Below are 27,847 nucleotides of genomic sequence, written 5' to 3'. Positions count from 1 at the left end.
GTAAAGTAAAGAGTAAAAACCTATAAGGAGGTACCATTAACACTATTCTAGATAGATAGATATATATATATATATATATATATATATATATGTATATACACTGCTCAAAAAAATAAAGGGAACACTAAAATAACACATCCTAGATCTGAATGAATGAAATATTCTTATTAAAGAATTTGTTCTTTACATAGCTGAATGTGCTGACAACAAAATCACACAAAAATTATCAATGGAAATCAAATTTATTAACCCATGGAGGTCTGGATTTGGAGTCACACTCAAAATTAAAGTTGAAAAACACACTACAGGCTGATCCAACTTTGATGTAATGTCCTTAAAACAAGTCAAAATGCTGCTGAGATAGAAATGGAGTTGATAAAGGGAGAAGATATATATAGCTGGTGTAGAAGCAAAGGGGTAGATGTACAGAAAAGTGTAAGTATTTTGGGAAATTTTATGGAAATAACAGATGAAGATATTGTAAGTGAAGTAAAGAAAATGTATGGAATCAAACAACCATATATTGTAGATAAATGGAGAGGAGTTAATGATGACATATGTGCTATTTTAATGAGTAATGATAATCAGCTTGATGCTTCTGTAATCCCAGCTAATATTTTAATTGAAAAGGCCCTTGTAAGAAATGGAAAGTAATGTGGCCGGTAGAGAAGTATGCTGATGGAGGGGAGAAGGATAGTCAAGTAGAGAGTGCTAGTGCAGGATGTTATCCTAATAATAGTAATACATCCGAAGCCGATTCATTAAGGAATGATAAAATAGATCCACAAGTGGAGAATGTGATGGATAAAGTGGTTAGTCATTTTGAACGCTGGCACTATGAAGGGGGGTATAGGAAACTGAGAATCTTTGCGGGGGTAACTCCCGTTCCCACCGGAGAAGAGAGCTATGAGGTATGGAGAGAGGCGGCGGTACAACATTCGGAGGAGTGGAGATGTCCCAAACATATCAAAAAGCAAAGAATCATGGAAAGCTTGAGGGGGCCCGCTATGGGAATAATTCATGCCACTAGGAGAAGTAACTCCCAAGCTACTTTGAAAGACTATTTTGAGGCATTGGATTATTCTTTTGGTACTCTTAAAGATGTAGGGGACATTTTATCTAGATTAAACCAAACGTACCAAGAACCTAATGAAACCCTCACCACTTACATTTACCGCTTGGACAAGATTCTCTACAAGCTCTTAGATAACGGAGGGATTAATCCACATGAAATTGACGAGAGGCGATTGAAGCACATTTTGAGAGGGGCTCTGACTACTAACCCTGTAGCTCAACGTTTAAGGTGTAGTTTGCCCAGGGAGCCTGCTCCCACTTTAGGAGAATTGATAAAAGAAGTAAAACTGGAAGAAGTACAGATTGAAAACAGAGAGAAGAACTTATAACGAGTAAAAGTAATTGTTCCTACCCCTGAATGTCTGTCAGTAAATGAACAACTGCTAAAGCTAATAGAAGAACAAAATAAGAAGTTAGATCAACTAATTTCTTTACAAATGCATCATCTGACCCTTCAAGAGTATCATCTTCTAGCCGAGGTAGAGGATTCAATAGGAGACCTGCTGACACCTCTAATATCCCCTATTTTAACTGTGGACAATTAGGACATAGGTCCTTTGAGTGTGGTCAACGTAGAAGTTTCCCCTCCCTCACCGCTACACCTGATAGACGTCAGACTGAACAGTCGGAAAACGTAGAAGGGATGTCGATGAACCCCGCACCGACTCCCAACCAATAATTGTCTGCACAATGGGGAGTCCGCAGTGGCCTACTATTATTCCAGAGGGAATGATGGGACAGGCCCCTTTGATGTCTGTGTTGATAAATGGACAACTGTGTACCGCCTTACTTGATAGTGGATCTCAAGTATCCATAATTTTTGAAAGTTGGTATACTCAATATCTCTCTGATGTTCCCTTACTGCCCTTTGATGGATTAACTATTTGGGGATTAAGTGAACAGAAGTATCCATACCTGGGGTATGTAATTACTCAGATAGAATTTCCACAACAGCCATCCGGATATCAAGACCCCTTACCTTTTCTAGCATTGGTGTGCCCTGACTCCCCTGGAGATAAAGGAGTAGTGTCAGTAATTGTAGGCACTAATTCAAATTTGTTTAAGATGCTATCTGATTGGTGTATGGAACAACAAAAAAGCTATACCCCTGCATCCCTTGGTATCCAGGAACTAGAATCCGAGTAGATTGTGATGTATCCACCTCATTACTACCTACTACTCCTTGTGACCCTGAATCTGAATTTCTTACTAGAGTTTCAGAGTGTTTTAAGAACAGAGATATAGCTGTGATTGAGAAAGACCAACTAATTTCTCAATTAAAGCTTAGGAAGCCAGTATTTTCCTTTCGTGAATGGGATTTGGGTACAGCCATTGGAATTGAACATCGCATACATCTGACCAATGAGACCCCTTTTCGCGAAAGATCTCGCCGATTGGCGCCAGCCGATTTTGAAGACGTCAGGCAGCATTTGAAAGGTTTACTGGAGAATTAAGTTATTGCCGATTCAGATAGTCCTTATGCATCTCCCATCGTGGTAGCCAGAAAGAAGAATGGAGATATCAGATTATGTGTGGATTATCATACTTTGAACAATCGTACCATCCCTGATCAGTACACTGTACCAAAAGTGGATGAAGCCTTGGATTGTTTGCAGGGCAGTCAATGGTTCTCTGTTCTGGATATACGGAGTGGTTACTACCAGATAACGATGCATCCTGATGACCGACCTAACACTGCTTTTATTTGTCCTATTGGGTTCTTTGAGTTTTTGAAGATGCCCCAAGGGATAAAGGGAGCCCCGGCCACTTTTCAGAGAACCATGGAACAAACTGTAGGGGATATGTGTTATCGAGAAGTCTTAGTATATCTAGATGATCTTATTGTGTTTGGACGAACTTTGGAAGAACATAACCACCGATTGTTAAAAGTTTTGGACAGGTTACAGAAAAGGGAATTAAAGTTGTCTGTTGACAAGTGTAAATTTTGTCAAACAACTGTGAAATATCTGGGCCATGTTGTTAGTCGAGATGGAATCTCTACTGATCCAGATAAGGTGGCGGCGGTACAGAATTGGCCACGACCAAATACGTTGAAGGACCTGTGATCCTTCCTGGGATTCTGTGGGTACTATCGGAAGTTTGTGCCACAGTATTCCAGAATTGCCCGTCCTTTAAATGATCTAACAAAAGGATTCCCTTCTCACAAACATGGGCAAACAAAGTATAGTGGACAAAATCTGAACGACTATCATAAACCACAAGAAGCTTTCGGTGATCGATGGACGCCATCCTGTGATGAGGCCTTTGAAAAATTGAAATTCCATCTAATCCATTCTCCTGTTCTGGCATATGCAAATCCTGAACTCCCTTATGAACTGCATATCGATGCCTCATTCGTAGGAATAGGGGTAGTCTTATACCAACATGTTAGCCGAGGTCTATCCACCAGTGAAAAAAACTATGCTGTCCATAAATTAGAGTTTTTAGCACTAAAATGGGTGGTAGTGGTAAAATGGGCGGTAGTTCCACAATTATCTGGATGGCGTACACTTCACTGTGCTCACCAACAATAATCCTTTAACCTACATTAATACTACGGCTAAATTGGATGCCACTGGACATAGGTGGTTAGCAGCCCTGTCCAATTACCAGTTCTCCTTAAAATATAAGCCTGGAGTGCAGAATATAGATGCCGATGCTCTATCCGACTACCTCATCCTCTGTTTGTGAGTCCAAACGATGATTGGGTGGAAATACCGGCTCCCGTTTTCCAAGGGTTGTGTCATCAAATAAAACTACTACCTAGCAATTGATCCGGGGCTGTGCACTCGTTGGGAGCCACTGAAGCTTCCATTCCTTCCATGTACTGTTGGATTAACACTCCTGAGTTAGGAAACTTGCCCATCATTTCTAAAAAGCAAATGAGAGAGGATCAAAATTAGGACCCTGAGATCGCTTTTGTAATTGACCATTTAAGAGAATCTGAACGAGCTTTGGAGTGTAATATTTCTTGCAAAAGCAAAGCTTTACTACGACAGAGAAAGAGATTAGTATTAAAGCAAGGAATCCTTTTTAGAAAAACCACTACAAGAGAGGGGCATGATAAATATCAGCTGGTTCTCCCAACTATCCATATCCCTATGATTCTCCATTCTCTGCATGATAAACATGGACATTTGGGGGTGGATAAAACATTACATCTAATACAAGAGAGAATATACTGGCCTTATATGAGTAAGGATATTGACTATTACTGTAAAACCGGTAAAAATTGTGTTCTTCAGAAGAAGTTACCCACCCCCACAGCTAACATGGTCAATTTAAGTAGTTCTGGACCTATGGAATTAATCTGCATTGACTTTCTATCGTTAGAAGGGCCCAATGGGAGGGAAAGTAATATTCTTGTGATCACTGATCATTTCACCCATTACGCCCAAGCATATGTCACTCGAGACCAAAAAGCATTGACAGTAGCTAGGACCCTTTGGGATCACTTCTTTGTACATTATGGGCTTCCAGCCCGCATCCATACGGATCAGGGAAGAGACTTTGAAAGCAAGTTAATTTAAGAGCTGTGTATTTGAATTGAATAAAGAAGTCACAAACCTCACCATATCATCCCCAGGGGGATCCGCAACCGGAAAGGTTCAATAGAACCCTGCTTGATATGTTAGGAACTTTGGATCCCAAGCATAAGCTACAATGGAAACGTTTCATCAATCAACTTGTTCATGCCTACAACTGTACCCAAAATGAATCCACTGGGTACTCTCCTTATTCACTTATGTTTGGACGAGAAGCCCAACTACCTATAGACGTTTCTTTGGGCCTTTCTATTTCACCTACCAAGCCGTCTACTTCTAATACCTATGTCAACAATTTGAGGAAAGAATTAAAAGCTGCTCATGAAATTGCTAAAAGAGCATCCGAACAGCATGGTGAAAAGAATAAACAGCGGCATGATGCTAAAGTCAAAGAACACTTATTACTTCCTGGTGATCGAGTTCTCTTAAGGCGATTAGGGGCTCCTAGAAGACAAAAATTATCTAACCGATGGAAAGAAATCCCCTATAGAGTGCTCGGACAATTACCCGACATTCCGGTTAATCAGCTGGTACCTGAGGATAAAGAAGGCCCTTTACTAATGTACCACCGCCAACATTTGTTGCCCATAAGTCAAGATATTACTTTCACGGTGAAGGATGATATTTTGCATCATAACGTAGTTGACAATTCAAGTCCTACAATCTCTAATTCTCCAGATCATCCACAAACTGACTGGTCTGAAGCCGAGAGAATAGACCGGGGATTTTTCTATAGAAAGGTTCCAACTGTCCCAAGTGGGGATCTAGGTGAACCAGTAGCCACTCCTTCTCAACAATCTGATTCTATAATCGAATTGAGCGAGAACTCTCAACATTTTTCAACAGAACCATGGAATATAAATGAACCCAATGATCCTTCCTGGGAGGATGCCTCACCCTATCCTAGCAATGAGGTTGGTCTACCTACTCATTCAAGTACTGTGGAAATTGATGAAAACCCCAGACCTCTAAGGGAACGTAAACCCCCTATGATTCTCACTTATGACCAGCTTGGGCAGTCATGTAATGAACCTAGAGTAGTTTATCCTAGCATTGTGTATACTTGGCCTTACTTTGGTTATATGGAAAGTCAACCACTCCCTATGTTTTAACCTTTTAAAGTAATAAGGTTTATTTAAATGGTGCTCCAAAATTTAGAGTTCATAAGTAATTTGGATCACCAGGGGGAGAAATGTAGCCTTTTTCTTATGAATGTATAAAATAAGTAGCGGTAATGGAAAATGGGTTATATAAATATATATTTATTTGTGGTATAGTAGTGTCCTCATTGTTAATATGATGTCTTTACATTTGATGAGGTAAAATATGAGAAAGCATTGAGGTATTTTCGGAGAATTGTGCCTCTTAATCCTTGTGTTTGACAGGTATTCCCATTAACTGGAATAACCACCGTCATCATTCCCTATATACTGTGCTGTGTTATCCTATGCCTGTGTGGCCAATCTATAGATACCCCTGACTATGGTAATGCCTCAGTAATCAGCCGGGCACGAGGAACAGTTAAAACTAGCTTGTACTGAAGGCGGGAGAAACTGACTCACGAGGACTGGAACTGCTCTCGTGGCCCCTGGGGCTCCTGTATAAAAAGGGGAGCTGAAGCGCTGAGAGGGACTCGTGTGTGCACCTCTGAGGGAGATGCTTATGCCTCTCTCTGCCCGCCGCTAAGAGCTGTGCTGTGAACATTGGCGGCGCAGAGGAGATGGTGTAGCCCCCTAACGAGCAATAGCACACTGAAGAAGGAGAGCCGGGGAAGCTGTGACCGGCGAGAGCAGCGGCAACCTGCGGGGCTGTGAAGACCAGAGAGCCAGGGGAGCTGTGACCGGTGTGAAGCTGCGGTGACCTGCGGGGCTGTGAAGACCAGGGACGTGCAGTCAGGGGAGGCAGGGGAGGCAGTGCCTCCCCTGTCATAATGATTAAAATAATAAAAAGAAGATGCTTATAACACAGAGTCTGTGATAAATATCTTCTTTTATTATTGTAATAATCTTCCCCCTGTTACTATGGCTGCGTGTGATGGTGTGAGGCAGCGGGAGAGGTGCCTCCCGCTGCTAACACTAAAGGTCCGGGCAGCGGGAGGCGGGCAGGGGGCAGGGTGCAGCAATGGGCTGGGATAGCCCATTGAAAATGCATAGAGAAGCGGCACCTTTACTGGTGCCGCAATGACAGGGGCGTGCATTCAGCCCCGATGAATGCATGCCCCTGTCAGCCACCCAGATGTGATTGGCCAAGCAGATCCACTGGATCCGCTGGCCAGTGACATGGGCGGATTTGGACGCTGGATCAGTTTCCGGTTTGCTGATCCCTACGGCCCGCAAGGTTTGTTCTAAATCCTAGTGGGAGAAGTGTCCCTTCAGTGGCCTTCACTCACCTCTGTGTCTGGCCGGTTTCCGCGATCCGGCAGCGTTGGGAGCAGTGGCGGCCCGACGCACAAGCACTGCTGCGAGATTCAGCTCACTGCAGTGACCTCCTGCCACTGGGGAGCTGTGTAAGTAAGTACGTCTCCGTCCGGCGGCATGCCCGCGATGGGCTGTCAGCAGCGAGGGAGAGATCCTCCCGGCTCCCCGCTCGAAGCTGCTCCCGCACTGCCAGAAGGCTGTCAGCCCTGCACAGTGGCGCTGTGTATGCGCTGCTGTCACATGGGGGAACACTGTGCAGGACTGACAGCCTCCTACCTACCCCGCTGCTGCTACTACAATAGGGTAGGGGGAAGGAGGGCAGAGTACTGAGATAGCTGCAGCACCAGCAGCTAGCTGCATAAGAGGGGGCAAATTTTTGAATGCTGCATAATTAATAATAAATGACCCTTTGCCCACTGTTTTTGCTTCCCAGCGGCAGAGGTCGTTGCAGGCAGCTGATCCGGTCCGGCATTCCAGAAACTGATCCGGTCTCACCGAATCCCCACCGCTGCTGACAGTGAGTGAGTCACCGTCATTCACTGTAAAGCGCTGCAGCCGCCCTCCCGCCTTGTATACAGGCTGCTCTCATGCCCTCTCTAGCAAGGCCGCCAGGCTCACGCTGCTATCTGGGCTGCAGGTACCATGATCACAGCGGGCACCATGTCCAGAAGTCAGAGAAGGTCAGAGCCACCATATCCCTCTCTGTCTGTCTGTCTCTCTTTCTCTCTCCCTCTCCCCTTCTCTTGCTTCCCCCCTCTCTGTCTCTCTCTCTCTCTCTCTCCCACCCCCTCTCTCTCATCCCCTCTCTCCCACCCCTCTCTCTGTCTCTCTCTCATCCCCTCACTCTGTCTCTCTCTATCTCACCCCCTCTCTCCCACCCCTCTCTCTGAGCGGGATGTACTATCAATGATCGCGGGTCATTGCCGGTCATCGCAATGATGCTAATCGCATATGTACTAACATATGCGATTAGTATCTCAAAGCGATGCCAGGGGTGTCCTGCGATCAGTGATGGTCCGCAGGAGAGAGTTTGAGGCGGCTTCCCTCACCTCTCAGCCCCGGGAGGTGACGTGCAGGGAGTCCCCGTGATGCTCCTTCTCCCCCTGCAGCCGGAAGGAGACAAGGCTGTGCTGCGGGGGAGAAGGAAGAGGTGGGCCGGTAGGAGATAGGAAGTTGTGAGCGGCGCAGGTCAGCGGCGGGATGCGGCGGCAGTAAGAAGCCTATAGGCTTCTATTGGGTATCGCCATCAAAAGATGGCGATACCCCCGGTGGCGTAAACCCGGCGGTGGGGTCTTCATACATATGAAAATGCGGTAAAACCCCTGAAAACGGGGGTTTTACCGCATTTTCCCTTTAGTACATCCCGCCCTCTGTCTCTCTCTCTCATCCCTCTCTCTCTCTCACCCGTCTCTCCCACCCCCTTCTCTCTCGCCCCCCTCTCTCTCTCCATTCCCACTCAGATCACCACACCCAGCTCTCCCCTCCTCACACAGCCCCCCCCCCAGCTCTCCCCCCACACTCATATTCGCACACACAGCTCTTCCCTCCTCACACAGATTGTATTTGTTGAGGGGGGAAGGTGCCCCAGTGCCTTACCAATCAGTGCCTTCACCGCACGTCACTGGTGAAGACCAGAGAGCCGGGGGAGCTGTGACTGGCGTGAAGCAGCGGCGACCTGCAGGGCTGTGAAGACCAGAGAGCCAGGGGAGCTGTGACCGGCGAGAGCAGCAGCGACCTGCGGGGCCATGAAGACCAGAGAGCCGGTGGAGCTGTGTGGCAGTGCATCCATCAAGCTGGGTGAGCGGTGACTGGCGCAACCTACAGTAATCAGCAGCGGCGCTGATCTCCGTCTCATCTCTATACCACACAGTATCACAGAGTCGATTCGCTGCCCACCAATGAAAGGCTAGGTGGGCGGGGCTACCATTCTCGGATATAGTGAGTGTCGGGAGACACTCGCTGAAGACAACGGAGGTCTGTAACTGTTTTTTTCTAATGTGCACCTACTCACCCTAGATATTAAGCCAGGCACACTGAACTGCTGACAGCTGCTATCACTAAGCCCCATTTACTATTATCTATCACATTCTTACGGCTCTGAGCTAATTTACCTTTCTATATGGAAATATAAAACTATATGCCAGGCTAATGGAACTACCTATTTAATATAGGAAGACAAACATTATAAGCTAAATCCTATCTCTGGCTGTCTACCTTACAACTGCCATCATATACTAGAGGCATAGATTAATGCTCAGGAGGATTTAACCACAGCCAAGCTCAGGATTAATACACACAGCTGCAACCTGCCAGTCTAGACAGAAGGGACACAGTTTGATTCTTTTGTGGCATTATACTAACAGTGTAATGTCTCCTGGACACATTGTTATAGAAAGAGAAACTGATTATATCTTGTTGCGCCATCCTAATTCAGCTCACATTTAGATACAGTTACTACATATTAAAGAACTACAAAGTGGCTAAAGGAAACTGTTATTGAGGAGCACCAGCTGCGGTTATTTAATATAAAGAAGACCTAGATATAACGGAGTTTCTACTCAGCTAACCAGGATAAATACCTTATTCTGTACAGAGGCCTATATTGTTATATATGCATATATAATTAACAAATACTTTCTACAGGACAGCTTATTTAGGATAACCAAATCTTACCGTGGGGTGAAGTCAACTATCTACTTGGGCAATATTCAAGTGTTGGACTAGAACTGTGTATATATATATATGCATGAATCTTAGGTGTATATGAGTTATTAATTGATGTCATTTTATGTGTATTACATCTTTTAATCTAAAGAAGTATTGGATTGTATATGAAATATAAAGTAATATATTTATGTGATCCAGTATTAATGCATGCAAGTAAAATATTTAATTGAGGATGTCTAGTAAATTACTTATCTTTTTTCCTTCTACGAGTGATGAGTTGAATAACATCTGATCCCTCCGGTAAACCTGTAAAGTAAAGAGTAAAAACCTATAAGGAGGTACCATTAACACTATTCTAGATATATATATATATATATATATATATATATATATATATAAATCTTTATTGACAGGGTGTTCCCAAGTCTACCCTGAACCTAATTCATGTTTAGTGAATAGGAGAAAGATTTGGGTGGAGGCACATTATTTTAATTACCATATATTGTCATTAAAACCCCATAGACCAGGGTTACATTATTTTTTCTTTGAATCCACCAGGACTGGTGGTACCCAATCTCGTAATCCAACGGGCTTCTTTAATCAATAAAGGTTTAGCTCTATCCCTACCTCGTAGTGTCAGAGGGACATGGTCAATCATAAAATATCGGAGTGATTCTAAAGAATGGCCAGCCTGTATGAAATGTTTTGCAACAGGCTGGTCAAGCTGTTTGCCCTCAAGAATCAATTCTATTGCCGATCTGTGGGCAGCTATTCTTTCAGAAAATGTATCAATGGTTTGCCCAACATAGAACAGTCCACAAATATTCTGGCACCAGAGCAAGTTGTCATTAGTATGCGAGTACCGGCTGACATTGGATGTTATATACTGGCACTCCAGTCAATTCAATAATAATGCCTGGGTGCCCTCAGTGTAACAATACATACAGTCAGAGAGAGGCAAGCGGCACTCACAGGACTCAATCAGCCCAATAGAAATTTAACTCCCAGTCCACATCCACTCAGGGGAACAATTCAGTGCAGTGTATACAAGTCAATGTTTCATTTTAATAGTTAAAATATCATCAGGACACATACAACATTTTACCTTAAATAAAGGAGAAATGAGGCAGAAAACGACCACGCTGAAACCGCCACCCAACAGTCCGCACACGCCATCAGGTCCCGATGATGTCATGGATGCACACCTCCTGGCGTCATTGTCATGGTAACCTGGCATGCGTGTACTGTGAGGGAGGAAGGAACACCATAGAACACAGAGAAGGTGCATTACATAGAAGAGGCACAATATGGCAGTAATGCTTAGGCAGAAGATACTAGACAAAAAATGTACAGGAAGTCAAGCAAGCACTTTGCATAAATAAATATATCATAAAGCACCTGGCAATGATACCACGGCCAAGTGGATATATGTAATCAAAAAGCCAGTCATAGCCAGAGACTATTGTATGTTATACAATATTATGCCCATTGCCCATGAGTCTATATAATTAAAAAAAACATAATTTTGTAAGTGCTAAAGCCAATATATTTAAAGTTGAGATATGCACCGGACACTTTTCGGGTTTTGTGTTTTGGTTTTGGACCTGTATCTCCTTTCATGTTTTGGATCTGGATTGGAGTTGCCAAAACCTCCATTTCGGGTTTTGATTTTGGATTTGGATTTTTTTTTAAAAAACTATAGAAACAGCTAAAATCACAGAATTTTGGGTTTTGTTTTGTTCCTACAGTAGTATTAACCTCAATAACATCCATTTCCACTCATTTCCAGTCTATTCTGAATACATCACACCTCACAATGGGGGTCATTCCAACCCGATCGCTCACTGCAGTTTATCGCAGCGATCGGGTCGGAACTGCACATGCGCCGCAGTGCGCCAGCGCATGCCAGCCGTTGTTGCCTAGTGATCACCTCTGAGGCAGACGCGGGATCTGGGTGGGAGGGGGATGGATGGCGGAGTTAAGCCACCGTTTAGGGGGCGCAGTCCGAAAAATGCAGGCGTGGCCGGACTGTTGGGGGGGGGGGGGGGGGCGGGTTGCGCCAGCTGCGTGAAGACACACGCAGCCGCTGCGACCCGGGGCAGCAAAGAGGTTCTCCCGGCCAGCCGCAGGAGCTGCGCTGGCCGGGAGTAACTCCTGAGATGCAAAAGCATCGCCGCTGTGCGATGCTTTTGCATTTATGCAGGGGGGGGGGGCGGACTGACATGCGGGGTGGACTAGCCTTGTGCTGGGCGTCCCCCCGCATGTCTGAGTGCCTGATCGTAGCTGTGCTAAATTTAGCACAGCTATGATCAACTCAGAATGACCCCCAATATTGTTTTTAGGCCAAAAGGTTGCACTGAGGTAGCTGGATGACCAAGCTAAGCGACACAATTGGGCAGCACAAACACGTGGCCCATCTAGGAGTGGCACTGCAGTTGTAGACAGGATGGCAGTTTTAAAAACTAGGCCCCAAAGAGCACATAATGCAAAGAAAAAAGAGGTGCAAGATGGAATTGTCCTTGGGAAGATGTTGTTTAAACAGGACATGCACAGTTTAATAAACCCATCATTTCAGCAACCAGTGATCCCCCTGGAAAAATCTCACTAAGTTCTCTGAATGATAGCTAGCTACAAATATACAATCTCTATATTTGATTACTTTTCACATTATGAGAAGAGGCAAGAGGAAGAGGACAGTGTCAAAAAGGTGATTAAAAATTAGAGAGGCACCCGCAATCAGGAACAACACACAGGCTTTCACCTCAAATCCTATCTTGGTGTGGAACAGAAAGGACTTTAACCAAGCAAATGTATAATTACCACATTACTGGACAAACTGAAAAACTAGGGGCCAAAGCCTCTGAATTTGTACTCCCTACTCCATTTTTAGGGATTATGATAATCTCGGATTTAATGCTGGGATGCAAATAAACTGGTTTATACCATAGGATCAAGATTGGATATTGTCCCCTCCACGGAGTCTGGAGCCTCTTTTTATGAAAATCTTGTGGGTTTCTTTTTTTTTTTTTTATTGCATTTTTCTTTACATATTTTGTGTCAGATTCCTTATTTTCATTTTTCACAGCTCCCAGTAACACGCATGTGAGCATACCTGTATGTCACATGCATGTGAGCATACCTGTGTGTCTTGTTTTATTCATATTTTTATTTTATTTTTTTAAATCTTTTTATTGCATGAGAAAGGCATATAAAAGGTACAAAAGGCAACATTGAGCCAGTCAATTGCATAGATGTAACAAGTGGTATATAATCATGAGTAAAAACATAAAAAATATCACAAAGTCGGAGACCGCAAATATAAAGCCTTCATACATCCGACAAATATCACATAAAAAAAGAGAATGGCATAAAGGTAAGATAGAGAAAAATAAAGTCAGAAAAGGATGGGGAGGGGTGTGTGGGGAGAGAACAGTAGGGGTGAAGTGAAGCAGGAGTTTGCGGGTCAAACATCAGTATCATACAATACAGGTTGGAGTAGAAGCAATAAAGAAAATAAAAAAAAAAATAGTTTAACACTTCAGCTAAGACGAAGTATGGCATAAGTACCAAGAGGTGGTTTCAAACACCTCAAACACCTTAAGGATGTTATCCTGGGTGGAGGGGTCGAAGGAGTCAACAAGAGCACCCCATTTTTTGTAAAATTAGATCACCCCTGTTTCCAATGCAGGAAATATGTATTGGCGGTCATAATACAAAGTCTTAAGCAATAAGGCTTTCACCGCAGTCAAAAAGAGGGGCTTGGAGGAGGTCCAATTACAAATAATAACTTTTTTTGCAACGGTAATAATGACAGTCAATAAAGGTAGGATTGAGGCCTTATTGGCTCCCAGATAACAAGCCTTAAAATTTGCACAAAACAAGGTGAGAGGAGCAATAAAAAGTTTCAAATGAAATATCAAATTGATATAATTGACAAGATTACCCCAAAACTTCTGTATTTTAGGACATTGCCAGAAGTTATGGAAAAAAGTAGCATTAGGGCGTTTGCATTTAAGACAATCCCCCGACTCCTCCAAAACCATGCAGCGGCACCTGGCTTGAGAAATATATACACAGTTTATCATTTTAATATGTACTTCCTGAAGCCAAGAGCAACGCAGGTGTTTCAGCGTGGAATCATAGTGACAAATCCGGTCATCAGCAGACATACAGTAATAGAGGGGATATCAGACACGACCCCAAGATAACACTCTTTGTTTCCAAACCTTGGTAGGAGTGTGAGACATCAGGTCAGAGCTAAGATATTTGGTCTTATAAGGGTGGAATATTAGGAATGCCATTAAGGAGTGGAGGGGATCAGGAGATCGGAGAGACAACCTAGCATAATGTACAACTTGTAGGTACATAAAGAATTGTGAGTGGGGAATCAAAAATGTATCATGAAGCACACTAAAAATGATCACAGTCCCACCCGTGTCAAATACATCCTTAATTCTAGCAATACCACTATCCTTCCAGAGCAAGTATGTAGTGTTGTCAAGCCCAGGGGAAAAAAGGCGGTTGCCCCAAAATATTAAATATTTGGAAGCAGTGTAAGGGCGAGATAGTTTGTGGCATATTGATTTCCAAACAGAGGAGGTGTCATGAAAAAGTATATTAGTAAGAATGTGGAAGGGGATAAGACGTTTTGGTGTGTATAGGAGAGCAGCAGAGGAGTAAGGGTAGAATAAACTACTGTCAGAAATGGAGTGGGTATAAACTGTTCCAGAAAGCACTGACAGCCCGCTCTCTATGTCCGTCCGCCCGCACAGACTTCCCACGCACAGAGACCTTCCGCTCTCTACGGCCGCTCGCTACGCCCGCCCACACCCGCTCTCTACACCCGTGCCCGTCATCCACCTGACCCTTTCCTCTCTACACTCGCCCTCTATGCCCGGTCAGCAGGCCCGGCGACAGAGATGCCGCTGCAGGGGCAGTAGAGGGTACATTTATCAGCAGCACCTGCTGCCGGAACCCACATGTGAACAGGACTGCACCCACAAGTAATGTATAATGTGTGTTATATAATGTATTTGGAGGGGCACCATGTGTCACATAATGTGTTTGGGGCACTGTGTATTATATTATGTGTTTGGGGGGTAGTATGGGGTCTATTCAGGCCAGGCTGCAGCCGCTCATTCGCACGTGGCGTAATGTGAATTTTGCCTCATACCGTGTGGCGTAATGTGAATTTTATTTCATAAAGCGTGGTGTAATGTAAATTTTGGCTCCTACCGTGTGACGTAATGTGAATTGCGGCTCATACAGTGTGGCGTAATGTGAATTGCGGCTCATACAGTGTGGCGTTGTCACGCTCGGCTGGAATTGAGGATCCGGTGACTGAGACTTGCCCGAGGAAGCAACCGCCTGTGGATGAAGAAGATGAGGGGGCTGGATATAGTTTCTTCCCATGAGACAAAGGCCAATGGAAGATGTAGTCTGAGCTAGGAGTCAATGAGTAGTCGTTGAAGAAACTCCCCACACGGCGCCCTAGATCCCCGGCCACTGGGCCCCAGGCGCTGGACAGACGCGCCAGAGGCCTGCGCCGCAGCAGCATCCCGTCACCACAGCCCCACTACCCGTTGAAGTGGCGAGAACCGGGACCCGCGGCAGGTGAGAATCCGTGTGGCATATTGTAAATTTTGGCTCATACCGTGTGACGTAATGTGAATATTATCTCTTGCTGTGTGGCAGAATGTAAATTTTGGCTCATACAGTGTGGCGTAATGTGAATTTTATCTCATAAAGCGTGGCGTAATGTTTATTTTGCTCCTACCGTGTGGCTTAATGTGAATTGCGGCTCATACAGTGTGGTGTTATGTGAGTTGTGGCTCATACAGTGTGGCGTAATGTGAATTGCACTCATACAGTTTGGTGTAATGTGAATTGTGGCTCATACAATGTGGCGTAATGTGAATGTTATCTCTTGGTGTGTGGCGCAATGTAAATTTTTACTCATACTATGAGGCGTAATGTAAATTTTGGCTCATACCGCGTGACGTAATGTGAATATTATCTCTTGCTGTGTGGCAGAATGTAAATTTTGGCTCATACAGTGTGGCATAATGTGAATTTTATCTCATACTGTCTGGCGTAATGTAAATTTTGGCTCATACCTTGTTACATAATGTGAATTTTGGCTTATACCATGTGACGTAATGTGAATTTTGGCTCATACCATGTTACATCATACTTGCCTACCTGACCCTCTCCATGATGGAGAAAATGCTCTGTTCCTGGACTTTCCTGGTAACGTATGATTGCCATCACCTGTCGTGAAACACCTTTCTTATCAATTAACTAGCTCACCACAGGTGATGGCAATCATACATTACCAGGAAAGCCCAGGAACAGAGCATTTTCTCCCTCATGGAGAGGGTCAGGTAGGCAAGTATGTGTTACATAATGTGAATATTGGCTTATGTCATGTGATGTAATGTGAATTTTAGCTTATACCATGTGGCGTAATGTGAATTTCGTCTCATACCGTGTGGTGAAATGTTAATTTTGACTCATACTGTGTGGTGTAATGTGAATTTTACACCAAGGCCCACCACTCTCTAGTTCTGCCACTAGGTTAAGGATAAGTTGTGGAAGTGTAAGCAGCGATAGGGTGCAGCGGCAGCTAGGACTCGGGGTTATGCCGTAGCGGACAGTCGCACCATTATGTTTCATTTTATTTCTCTGGGGTGTATTATATCTACTTGTATTATTAGGAACTAGGGAGAAATTAGATTACACCATGTGATTTTACTGATAGAATGAAAATTAGTGCTAGACATGCCCAAAAGGTGGTGGGAGACACGCCCAAAAGGTGGTTCACCCCATAGCAACATTTTGAAAGTGCCCCTGTTCCAATGCTCTAGAGAGACACCTCTCCTCAGCAGTTGGCAATTTTATGACCTATAATTGCATAGTAGTGACTCCGTTAATTTTATACCCCTTAGTTTGTTTTATGAACCATAGTAGTTCCTTAGTTCATATTATGTCTTATTGTAGAGCTGCCAGTACACATTATACCACACAGTACCCCCAATTCATATTATGACATACAGTGTCCCCAGTTCATATTATGCCACATTATAGCGCCCCTTTATAACATTCACTACACATTCATCTATTTAGGCTGGACAGTGGCTCAAACCAGGGGCGGATCTAGACTTCTCCTATAGGGGGGGCTGTTTTAAAATTAATCCAGACCCCTCCCCTTTCCAGTCTGCTAGGCCCTAGTGATACACCATACATACACTACTAACACACACCACACACATACACACACTACTGATACACTATAAATGCACTACTGACACACACACACACACACACACACACACACACACACACACACACACACACACTAGTGACACATAATATATACACTACTAACACACACACACACACACACACACACACACACTATGCCATAGACACACTACTAACACACAGACACACTAGTGATACACCATACATACACTACTAATACACACACCACACTCACATACACTAGTGATACACCATGCATACAATGCTGACACACACACACACACACTAGTGATACACCATACATACACAACTAACACGCATGTACACACACACACACACACACACACTAGTGATACACCATACATACAATACTGACACACAGACACACACACACACACACACACTAGTGCAGGGGTTCTCAAACTCGGTCCTCAGGACTCCACACAGTGCATGTTTTGCAGGTAACCCAGCAAGTGCACAGGTGTATTAATTACTCACAGACACATTTTAAAAGGTCCACAGGTGGAGCTAATTATTTCACTTGTAATTCTGTGAGGAGACCTGCAAAACATGCACTGTGTGGGGTCCTGAGGACCGAGTTTGAGAACCTGTGCACTAGTGATACATAATACATACACTACTAACACACACACTGTCACACACACTGTCACGCACTACTAACACTAACACACACACACACACACACACACACACACACACACACACTAGTGATACACAGCACACACAACCACTCAACCAGTAACACTCCATGCACATATAGACACTAGTGATGTACTATACAGTACATACACAGACACAATAGGCTAGAGCACTGTCCAACCAGCGGGTCCCCTGTCTCTCCTGCACTGGTTTCTCCACAGCACAGCACTCTGGCCACTATCCACACCAACCAAATGCCTCCCATCCTCTCCCCGCCCCTCACCTGTCGGGTGTCCTTGCGGTTCATGACCTGTTAGACATGGTGGCAGCAGCTCCTCCGCGGCTGAAGGAGCGAACAAGGACGCGGCGCAGAGTTTGTGCTGCCACTGGCAGCAGTGGCCAGGCAACACTGGGTGGTCCCGCCAGGCTCCCGGTGCCATCTCATCTGCCCTGTCAATGCAGCCAGGTCCCAGACATCGCACTCAGCTCCCCCGACTTCTGCTGCCCGCAGGAACAAGTTGGCGGGGCTGGGTCTTGTGTTACGGGGGGCGATCGCCCTCATCGCCCCCTGCTGTGTATCTGGATACACAGATATCTTTATTAGCAGAAATTCATAGCTAAAATAGTATTAACATGCCCTGCTATATATATATATATATATATATATATATATGTGTCTAGCTATAGCTGTTTATCTATAGATCTTTTTTTCAGTCCTTCAAAATGCCCAAAAGACTTTTAGCTTCAGGAGCTCAAAAGCGCAAACAGGCAAAAGAGAAGAAGCGAAGTGCTGATGCAGTCTTGGCAAAGATGCCCAAGTTAAATTATTTCTTTCAATCAAATACCTCTACTACCAGTCCAAGCACATCACAAATGCCAATCAGACATTCAACAGAAATAACTGAACAACATAATTTGAAGCGTAGTCAAATATTGCAAAATCTTTTGATGACGAATGTGAAGACACTGTTCCTGAAAGCGGTCACAGCAGACATTCAGCAGACACAAGTGCACCACATAATCAGAAAGAAACAGAGTCAACATTTTCAAAATCTGTTGATGAAGAAAGTGAAGAAATTGGACCAAGTCCTTTTGAAGGCAGTGATAATGAAAATCAGCAATTGACAGAACATGGTGGACCTTCAACAAGTAAAGGTACTGAAGAACAAAGTCATGCTTTTGCTACACTAAGTGAACACCAATCAACAGATCCTGCAAAGTGGTTTCCAATCAGCTCTGCAAGTTGATTATTGGCTAAAACAAGGATTAGAGAACTGCCAAAACAAATGAGTCAGAGAAATATCACAAGTCATCACACTACTACAAACCTTCTCAGGCCAGACTAAGAGGATATCATCGTTTCTTTAAAAACACCATGTGTTATGGATGCTGGCCTAATGGTGTAGTCCATCACAGAAAATGGATGTCATATAGTGATTCAAAGGGTTCCATTTATTGTACTTATTGTACACTGATGGGAAGTAAAAAAGACAAGTTCTCACTGATGGATTCCCTCAATGGAAAAAGGCACAAGAGAGGATAAAAATCCATGAAGAAAGTGATGCACACCGGAACTGCATTTTGCAAGCCCGTGAACTTGGTGAAAAATCAGGTCATATTGACAGTTATATGGAACGAGAGTTTGTGGAAAGAAAACAATACTGGTGTGAAGTACTACGCAGAGTTGTAGCAGTTGTGAAACTTTTAGCAGAGAGAGGTTTAGCTTTTCGCGGGAGTGATGAGACAGTTGGTTCAAAGTATAATTGTAACTTTCTTGGAATCATTGAATTGATAGCACAATTTGATCCTTTTCTTGCAAAACATATCCAAGACTGGAAACAGTGGACAGGCTATCTTTCATCAACAATTGTTGAAGAGTTTATCGAACGTATAGCAAAGCAGGTGACAAACCATATCGTGAAAGAGATTTCACTTTCTAAGTATTTCTCAGTGTCGGTTGATTCAACACCAGATGTAACCCATGCTGATCAGCCCAGTGTTACTGTACGTTATGTATTGAATGGCATACCAGTTGAGCGTTTTCTCACATTTCTAAGGATTCATAGTCATAAGGCTGCAGATCTCACAGAAGACTTGCTAGAATATTTGAAGTCTGAAAACATTGATATCATGGATTGCCGTGGACAGACTTATGACAATGCAAGCAACATGGCTGGAAAATATTCTGGAATGCAAGCAAGGGTGAAGGATTCTAATCCTCTGGCTGTGTTTGCGCCATGCACAGCACAGTCCTTAAACCTTGTTGGATCAAATGCTGTTGATTGCTGCGTGGAAGTTGTAAACTTCTTTGGTTTTCTCTCAAATGTTTACCAATTCTTTTCTGCTTCCACCCACCATTGGTCTGTTTTAATGAATAATCTGGGAAAACAAGGACTCACAGTGAAGAATCTACCAGAAACAAGATGGTCTGCTCGTGCAGATGCAACTGCTGCCTTAGCCAAAGGATACAAAAACATTCAAGATGCCTTTGATGAAAATTTTGAAGATAAACAACAAACTGCAGCTACAAGACACGAAGCGGACACCTTGACTCAGGCTACGAATTTGCTGGAAATAGCATTCCACTGCCACTTCTAGAATACCATTCTGTCCAGATTTAATACAACAAGCAAAGCACTGCAATCCATGACTATTGACCTCAAGGTTGCTGTAGATTTACTAGAATCTCTAGGTCACTTTTTAGATTCACTGCGTGGAAGTTTTGATAACTTGGAGAAGGAGACACAAGCAGAAAGTGGTATATCAGACTATAGAGTAACTCATGCAAGAAGGAAAAAAAGGAATGTGGATAGTGTGGAGTCAGAAGAAACCACATTTTCTGCAAGAGAAAAATTTCATGTGGAGACATACTTGCACATACTTGATTGCCTCAAAATGGCACTGAATGATAGAATTGTTGCCTATTCTGTTATATATGATCGTTTCAAGGTTGTGCTTAGCTCTTCCAAAATGACGGATGGAGAAATAGTGGCAGAGGCTACGAAACTTACTGAACATTATCCACTAGATCTAGACAAAAAAGTGTATCCTCAAGAAATGGTTCAGTTTGTACAGTTTGCCAAAGGAAGGACCTGTCACACACCTTCATCTCAAGCACAGTTATTGTATGTACAAAAGATCAAGGATGTTTTTCCTAATGTAGCTGTCTCTCTGAGAATCTACCTTTGTTTAATGATCACAAACTGCTCAGGAAAGCGTTCATTTAGCAAATTAACACTTATAAAAAATAAACTGACATTGACAAAGCAGGATGAGCGCCTAAAGGCATTAACTCTTCTAAGAATGAAAGTGAACTGATGCGAGGAATCTGCTTTGAAACCATTATTGAAAACTTTGCCAGTGTTAAAGCAAGAAAACATAAGTTTTGATATAATGTTATCCTGTGGTTGCTGCATTTCTGTTAAAATGCTGCCCAATGTTAATGCCTGCAAGTGTGAAACAAAATACAATGTCAGGTCACTCATTTCATCTGTTAGCATTTTGCACAGTCTTTGGACATATTTTATGTATTTGCACTGGGTATTGTTTAGCAGCAGTTAAATAATCTGCAACGTTTGTATTGTTACTTTCAAAACTGTATTGGGTATAACAATAAGATATGGGGGTATATTTACTAAGCTCCTGATTTTGACCGATTTTGTATTTTTTGTTCAAAGTGTAATCTTGGGAATTTACTAAACTGAAATCTCAGCGGTGATGAGGGCATTCGTATATTTTTTTAAGGCAGAGAAAAAAAATACGAATAAATACACCATCGGTCAAACATGCCTGTTATTTTATACAACTCGGTAATTTACCGTATATACTCGAGTATAAGTCGACCCGAATATAAGCCGAGGCACCTAATTTTCCCCAAAAAAACTGGGAAAACTTATTGACTCGAGTATAAGCCTAGGGTGGTAAATGCAGCTATAGCTGGACACGGCCCTCATACTGCCAGATATGCCCCCCAGTGCCAGATATACCCCCACAGTGCTAGAGATATGCCCCCATGGTGCCAGATATTTGCCCTCATAGTGCCAGATATGCTCCCACAGTGCCAGATATGCCCTCATAGTGCCAGATATGCCCCCACAGTGCTACATATGCCCCCAGTGCCAGATATGCCCTCATAGTGCCAGATATGCCCCCACAGTGCTAGATATGCCCCCATGGTGCCAGATATTTGCCCTCATAGTGCCAGATATGCCCCCACGGTGCTACATATGCCCCCAGTGCCAGATATGCCCTCATAGTGCCAGATATGCCCCCACAGTGCTAGATATGCCCCCATGGTGCCAGATATTTGCCCTCATAGTGCCAGATATGCCTCCACAGTGCATCATATGCCCCCACAGTGCCAGATACCATATGCCCTCACAGTGCCAGATATGCCCAGCCCCCAACTACCCCCCCCCCCCACGACACACCCGCGCTCCCCCCGACACACCCGCGCTCCCCACCCCGCAGCCTGTCTCTACTAACCTTCAATGACGGGGCACGAGTGCAGGCAGCAGCAGGCGGTGCGGGCAGCGGTGGCCGGCCTTGGGACAGAGCGCAGCGGCTGAGGAGGCGGGCGGCGCGGCAGTACTTCGGTGAGCATGGAGAGGGAGAGGGATGGCTGCAGCAGCGTCACTGGTCGATGCACCAATTACAGTGCGCTGCTGCGGCTCCCGAGTCCCCCTCTCTCCTCCTCCTCCTTCTCTCACGGCTGCTTCCTGTGCTCTGCTCCTGCACAGGGCTCCGGGCGCATCACTCGAGTATAAGCCGAGGGGTGCTTTTTCAGCACAAAAAATGTGCTGAAAAACTCGGCTTATACTCGAGTATATACGGTACTAAAAATTCGTATCCTCAATCATTGCCGTCAAAAGCCAAACACTGCCGTGAAAAAGTACAAATCATAAAAAAGCAGTTTTCAAATAGACCTGCTTTTTCCCCCTGTATTCTGATAGGCATGCACGGATGAGTGAGATCTGTGCATGCTTATCAGTGGGAAGGGGTGGGAATGGGTTGAAATTAGAAAAAAAATTGCGTGGGGTCCCCCCTCCTAAGCATAACCAGTCTCGGCTCTTTGAGCCGGTCCTGGTTGTAAAAATACAGGGGGCAAAATTACTGGGGTTCCCCCATATTTAAACAACCAGCACCGGGCTCTGCGCCTGGTGCAAAAGATATGGGGGACAAAAAACATAGGGGTCCCCCATATTTTTAACACCAGCACCGGGCTCCACAAGCCAGGGACATAATGCCACAGCCGGGGGACACTTTTATATTGGCCCTATGGCCCTGGCATTACATCCCCAACTAGTCACTCCTGGTCGGGGTACCCTGGAGGAGTGGGGACCCCTTAAATCAAGGGGTCCTCCCTCTCCAGCCACCCAAGGGCCAGGGGTGAAGCCCGAGGCTGTCCCTCCCATCCGTGGGCGGTGGATGGGAGGCTGATAGCCTTTTGTGTAAAATAAGAATATTCTTTTTTTGCAGCAGAACTACAAGTCCCAGCAAGCCTCCCCTGCAAGCTGGTACTTAGAGAACCACAAGTACCAGCATGCTGGGGGAAAACAGACCCACTGATACCTGTAGTTCTACTACCAAAAAAATACCCAAATAAAAACAAAACACAGACACCATGAAAGTACAACTTTACTGTACATGCATGCACACTTACATACATACATTCTTACCTATGTATGTACCTACTAGAGATGAGCGGTTTTAGACAGGGCATCCCTGGAATTATATGGCAGACATATAGACATAGGGGTGTTTGTTAAATCTTGTTTTCTCCATCAGACGCCAAAGAAAATGAAGTAGGAGATGTTGCCATGTCACGTTCTGCTGAATTATGATTCTGTCTTTTCTGAGTCTGACTGACTTTGGCCACAAATGTGGTCTCTCCCAACTTTATTGGAAAACACTTCGTCAAACTTGGAATTTCCATTTCCACCTTTGTGGCTATATGTTTTCACAAATCTGGTTGTGATGTTCAAGCTTGTTTCATATTCTGCTGTAGGCTTTAGTTTAAACCTAGTATCAAGTACAGCAGCACCCCTGGAATTATACGTCAGCGCCTCTGGACTTATACAGCAGATATGCAGTTTCCCTGGACTTATACAGCAGACAGACAACACCCCAGGGCTTATACAGCATAGGCAGCACCCCTGGAGAATTACACAGCACAGCAGACAGGCAACATCGCCACTGGACTTAAACGGCAGTAGGGCAGCACCCCTGGAATGATATTGCAGACAAAAAAAGACGCGCAAGATGGAATTGTCCTTGGTAACCCTTATGTTGTATAAACAGGACATGCACACCTTAACAAACCAATCATTTTAGCGACAGGGTATGCCACATGACTTTGGCTGAAATAATTGATTTGTTTGGGCCCCCACCAAAAAAGAAGCAATTAACCTCTCCATGCACAAACTGCCTCTACAGAGCCAAGATGTCATCCTCATCCTCCGATTCCTCACCCCTTCAGTGTTTACATCCTCATCCTCAGAGAGTATTAATTTGTCCCTGCTGGAATCCACAATCACAGGTCCCTGTGTACTTTCTGGAGGTAATTGCTGGTAAAGGTCTTCCTGGAGGAATTTATAATTAATTTTGCTTAACATCATCTTCTCCACATTTTGTGAAAGTAACCTCCTATGCTGATCACTGACAAAGTTACCGACTGAACAAAACACTCTTTCTTACACAAAGTTTCTGAACTTGACAATGACTTATGATGAATGCACTGCAGGTGACATAAGGGATTATCTTCCTAGGTGGGTAACATACTTACTCCTACTTACTATGGATTGACAAAGGCAACACAAGGCTTGACACTTGTACAGATTTCTGGAGAAATAATTCCACATCGAAGAGGTGGATTTTTTGGTATTTTGCCCAGGCATGACAATGGGCTTTTTCATCCCATGGCCAACAACTGTCTCCACTGGTGCTTTATTCAAACAAACCACGTCAACATAGGAATCCTCATCATCAATTTCGTTCTCAGCACCAGCTACACCAATATCCCCCTCATCCTGGTGTACTTCTATGGTGACATCCTCAATCTCAATATCAGCAACTGTACTGGCGGTGCTCCCAGCACTTGCAGAGGGCATGAAAATGGTGATAGGAGCCTCCTCTTGCCATACAGTGTTGAGAAGGTCAGGCCTAGACATTGCAACCGAACCGTGAACACACTTGGACTCTCCTGGGGATTTGTGATTTCTCTGAGTCTGAATGCACAGTTGTTTTTTCCTATGCTTTATCAAGCTTTATTTTTTTCATATTTCGAGAGGGAGGAGTGCTTCCATCTTCATGAAAAGCTGAACCACCAGTCATAAACATAGACCAAGGCCTTAGCCTTTCCTTGCTACTTTGTGTCGTGAATGGTATATTGCCAATTTTACATTTCTAATCAGATTTTTTTTTTGGTTATTCATTTTTGCTTCTTGGATTTTACATGCCCTCTATGACATTGGGCATCGGCCTAGGCAGACGATGTTGATGGAACTGCATGGTCAATGTCATGATTGTAGGCAGCAGTTTCAGCACTAGTGCCCCTTTATTTTTATGGCACATAGGACAAGGCCACAGCGCCCCTTTATTTTCACAGCACACAGCACAGTGCCCCTTTATTTTTACAGCACACAGGACAAGGCCACAGTGCCCCTTTATTTTTACAGCACACAGAACAGTGCCCCTTCAATTTTACAGCACAAAGGACAGTGCTACAGTACCCGTTTATTTTTACAGCACACAGGACAAGGCCACAGTGCCCCTTTGTTTTTACAGCACAGAATAGTGCCCCTTAATTTTTACAGCACACAGAACAGGGCCACAGTTTCCCTTTATTTTTACAGCACATAGGACAAGGCCACAGTGCCCATTTATTTTTACAGCACACAGAACAGTGCCCCTTTATTTTTAAAGCACACAGGACAAGGCCACAGTGCCCCTTTATTTTTACAGCACACAAAACAGTGCCCCTTTATTTTTACAGCACAAAGGACAGGGCTACAGCACCCCTTTATTTTTTCAGCACACAGAACAGTGCCCCTTTATTTTTACAGCACACAGAACAGTACCCTTTATATTTACTGTGCCCATTTATTTTTACAGCACACAGAACAGTGCCCCTTTATGTTTACAGCACACAGAACAGTGCCCCTTTATTTTTACAGCACCCCTTTAATTTTATAGCACCCAGAAAAGTGCCCCTTTATTTTTTACAGCACCCCTTTATTTTTACAGCACACAGGACAGAGCCACAGCACCCCTTTATTTTTACAGCACACATACCAGTGCCCCTTTATTTTTACAGCATATAGTACAGGGCCACAGTGCACCATTATTTTTACAGCACACAGAACAGTGCCCCTTTATATTTACAGCACACAGGACAAGGCTCCATTGCCCCATTATTTTTACAGCACCCCTTTATTTTTACAGCACACAGAACAGTGCCCCTTTATCTTATAGCACACAGAACAGTGTACCTTTATTTTTAAAGCACCACTTTATTTTTACAGTACACAGAACAGTACCCCTTTATTTTTACAGTATCCCTTTATTTTTGCAGCACACAGAACAGTGCCCCTTTATTTTTACAGCACCCCTTTATTTTTTTGCAGCAAACAGAACAGTGCCTCTTAATTTTTACAGCACCCCTTTATTTTTACAGCACACAGAACAGTACCCCTTTATATTTACTGTGCCCATTTATTTTTACAGCACACAGAACAGTGCCCCTTTATGTTTACAGCACACAGAACAGTGCCCCTTTATTTTTACAGCACCCCTTTAATTTTATAACACCCAGAAAAGTGCCCCTTTATTTTTTACAGCACCCCTTTATTTTTACAGCACACAGGACAGAGCCACAGCACCCCTTTATTTTTACAGCACACATACCAGTGCCCCTTTATTTTTACAGCATATAGTACAGGGCCACAGTGCACCATTATTTTTACAGCACACAGAACAGTGCCCCTTTATATTTACAGCACACAGGACAAGGCTCCATTGCCCCATTATTTTTACAGCACCCCTTTATTTTTACAGCACACAGAACAGTGCCCCTTTATCTTATAGCACACAGAACAGTGTACCTTTATTTTTAAAGCACCACTTTATTTTTACAGTACACAGAACAGTACCCCTTTATTTTTACAGTATCCCTTTAATTTTGCAGCACACAGAACAGTGCCCCTTTATTTTTACAGCACCCCTTTATTTTTTTGCAGCAAACAGAACAGTGCCTCTTAATTTTTACAGCACCCCTTTATTTTTACAGCACACAGGACAGGCAGCACACCTTTATTTTTACAGCACACTAGACAGGGCGAGAGCGACCCTTTATTTTACAGCACACAAGACAGGGCTACAGCACCCATTTATTTTTACAGCACACAGAACAGCACCCCTGTACAGTACAGGACTGCAGCACCCCTGTGCAGCATCCCAAACAGCACAGGACACCTCAGGACAGCAACCCAGAACAGCACCCCTGTACTGCACAGGACAGCAGCATTCCTAACAGCACAGGACACCACAGGACAGCATCCCTGTACAGCACAGGACAAGCAGAACCCCTAACAGGACAGCACCCCAGGGCAGCACAGGACAGCAGCACCCCTGTATGCCACCACCCACAGAGAGACAGAGATCTGTCTCCTTCACTCTCCAAGACTGGAGTGAAAATGGCGGTGACACGATAAGGAATCCAAAACCTATGAGAATCCGACAGCGGGATGATGACGTTTTAACTCAATCTGGGATACGAGTCTGGCGGGAAGTCCCGAGCTGGACTCGGATCCGGACTCAGATCGTGAAGTCCAGGAGATTTAAATATCTGAGATCCAAAATCCGCTCATTCCTAATTTAAAGAGCACCCAGTTCCAGAATTTCACGTAGAGCAAGTTAAGTGAAACAAGGGTATTATCATTGAATGTTCCAAACAGAGAGGAGTAAAGCAGTGTAAAGAGTATTGGAAGACAGAAACCTCCGTACTGCTTCCAGACCTTGCGTATGTGGAATGTTAGTATATAATGAAATCAAGTCTAATGTGCACAAGTAACAACCAGATGGAAGTGGAGACAGTAATTTAAATTTTTTAAGTAAAGTGGTGGAATCTTTAAGAAATGTAGGCTGGGCACTAATCAAATCCTGTAGATAACTGTCTAGGTATTTGGAGACAGTATAAAATAAAGAATCATGTGCGCTAATGAT

The 27,847-nt window shown here is 44.0% G+C and overlaps 1 long non-coding RNA gene across 2 annotated transcripts in view; it reads right to left on the bottom strand.

Moving 5' to 3' along the window:
• Positions 1–10,812: 10,812 nt before the first annotated feature.
• LOC134947569 (uncharacterized) overlaps positions 10,813–27,847 on the bottom strand; it is a 79,116-nt gene continuing 62,081 nt past the window's right edge. For both annotated transcript variants that reach the window (XR_010182628.1, XR_010182629.1), the window contains exon 3: positions 10,813–10,947. This is a non-coding gene — a long non-coding RNA (uncharacterized LOC134947569). The remainder of the gene's footprint in view (positions 10,948–27,847) is intronic.

The sequence above is a fragment of the Pseudophryne corroboree genome, chromosome 8 (assembly GCF_028390025.1).
Source record: "Pseudophryne corroboree isolate aPseCor3 chromosome 8, aPseCor3.hap2, whole genome shotgun sequence".
Classification (NCBI taxonomy): domain Eukaryota; kingdom Metazoa; phylum Chordata; class Amphibia; order Anura; family Myobatrachidae; genus Pseudophryne; species Pseudophryne corroboree.
The sequence above is the reverse complement of the archived record's forward strand: the minus strand, read 5'-3'. Positions and strand labels throughout refer to the sequence as shown.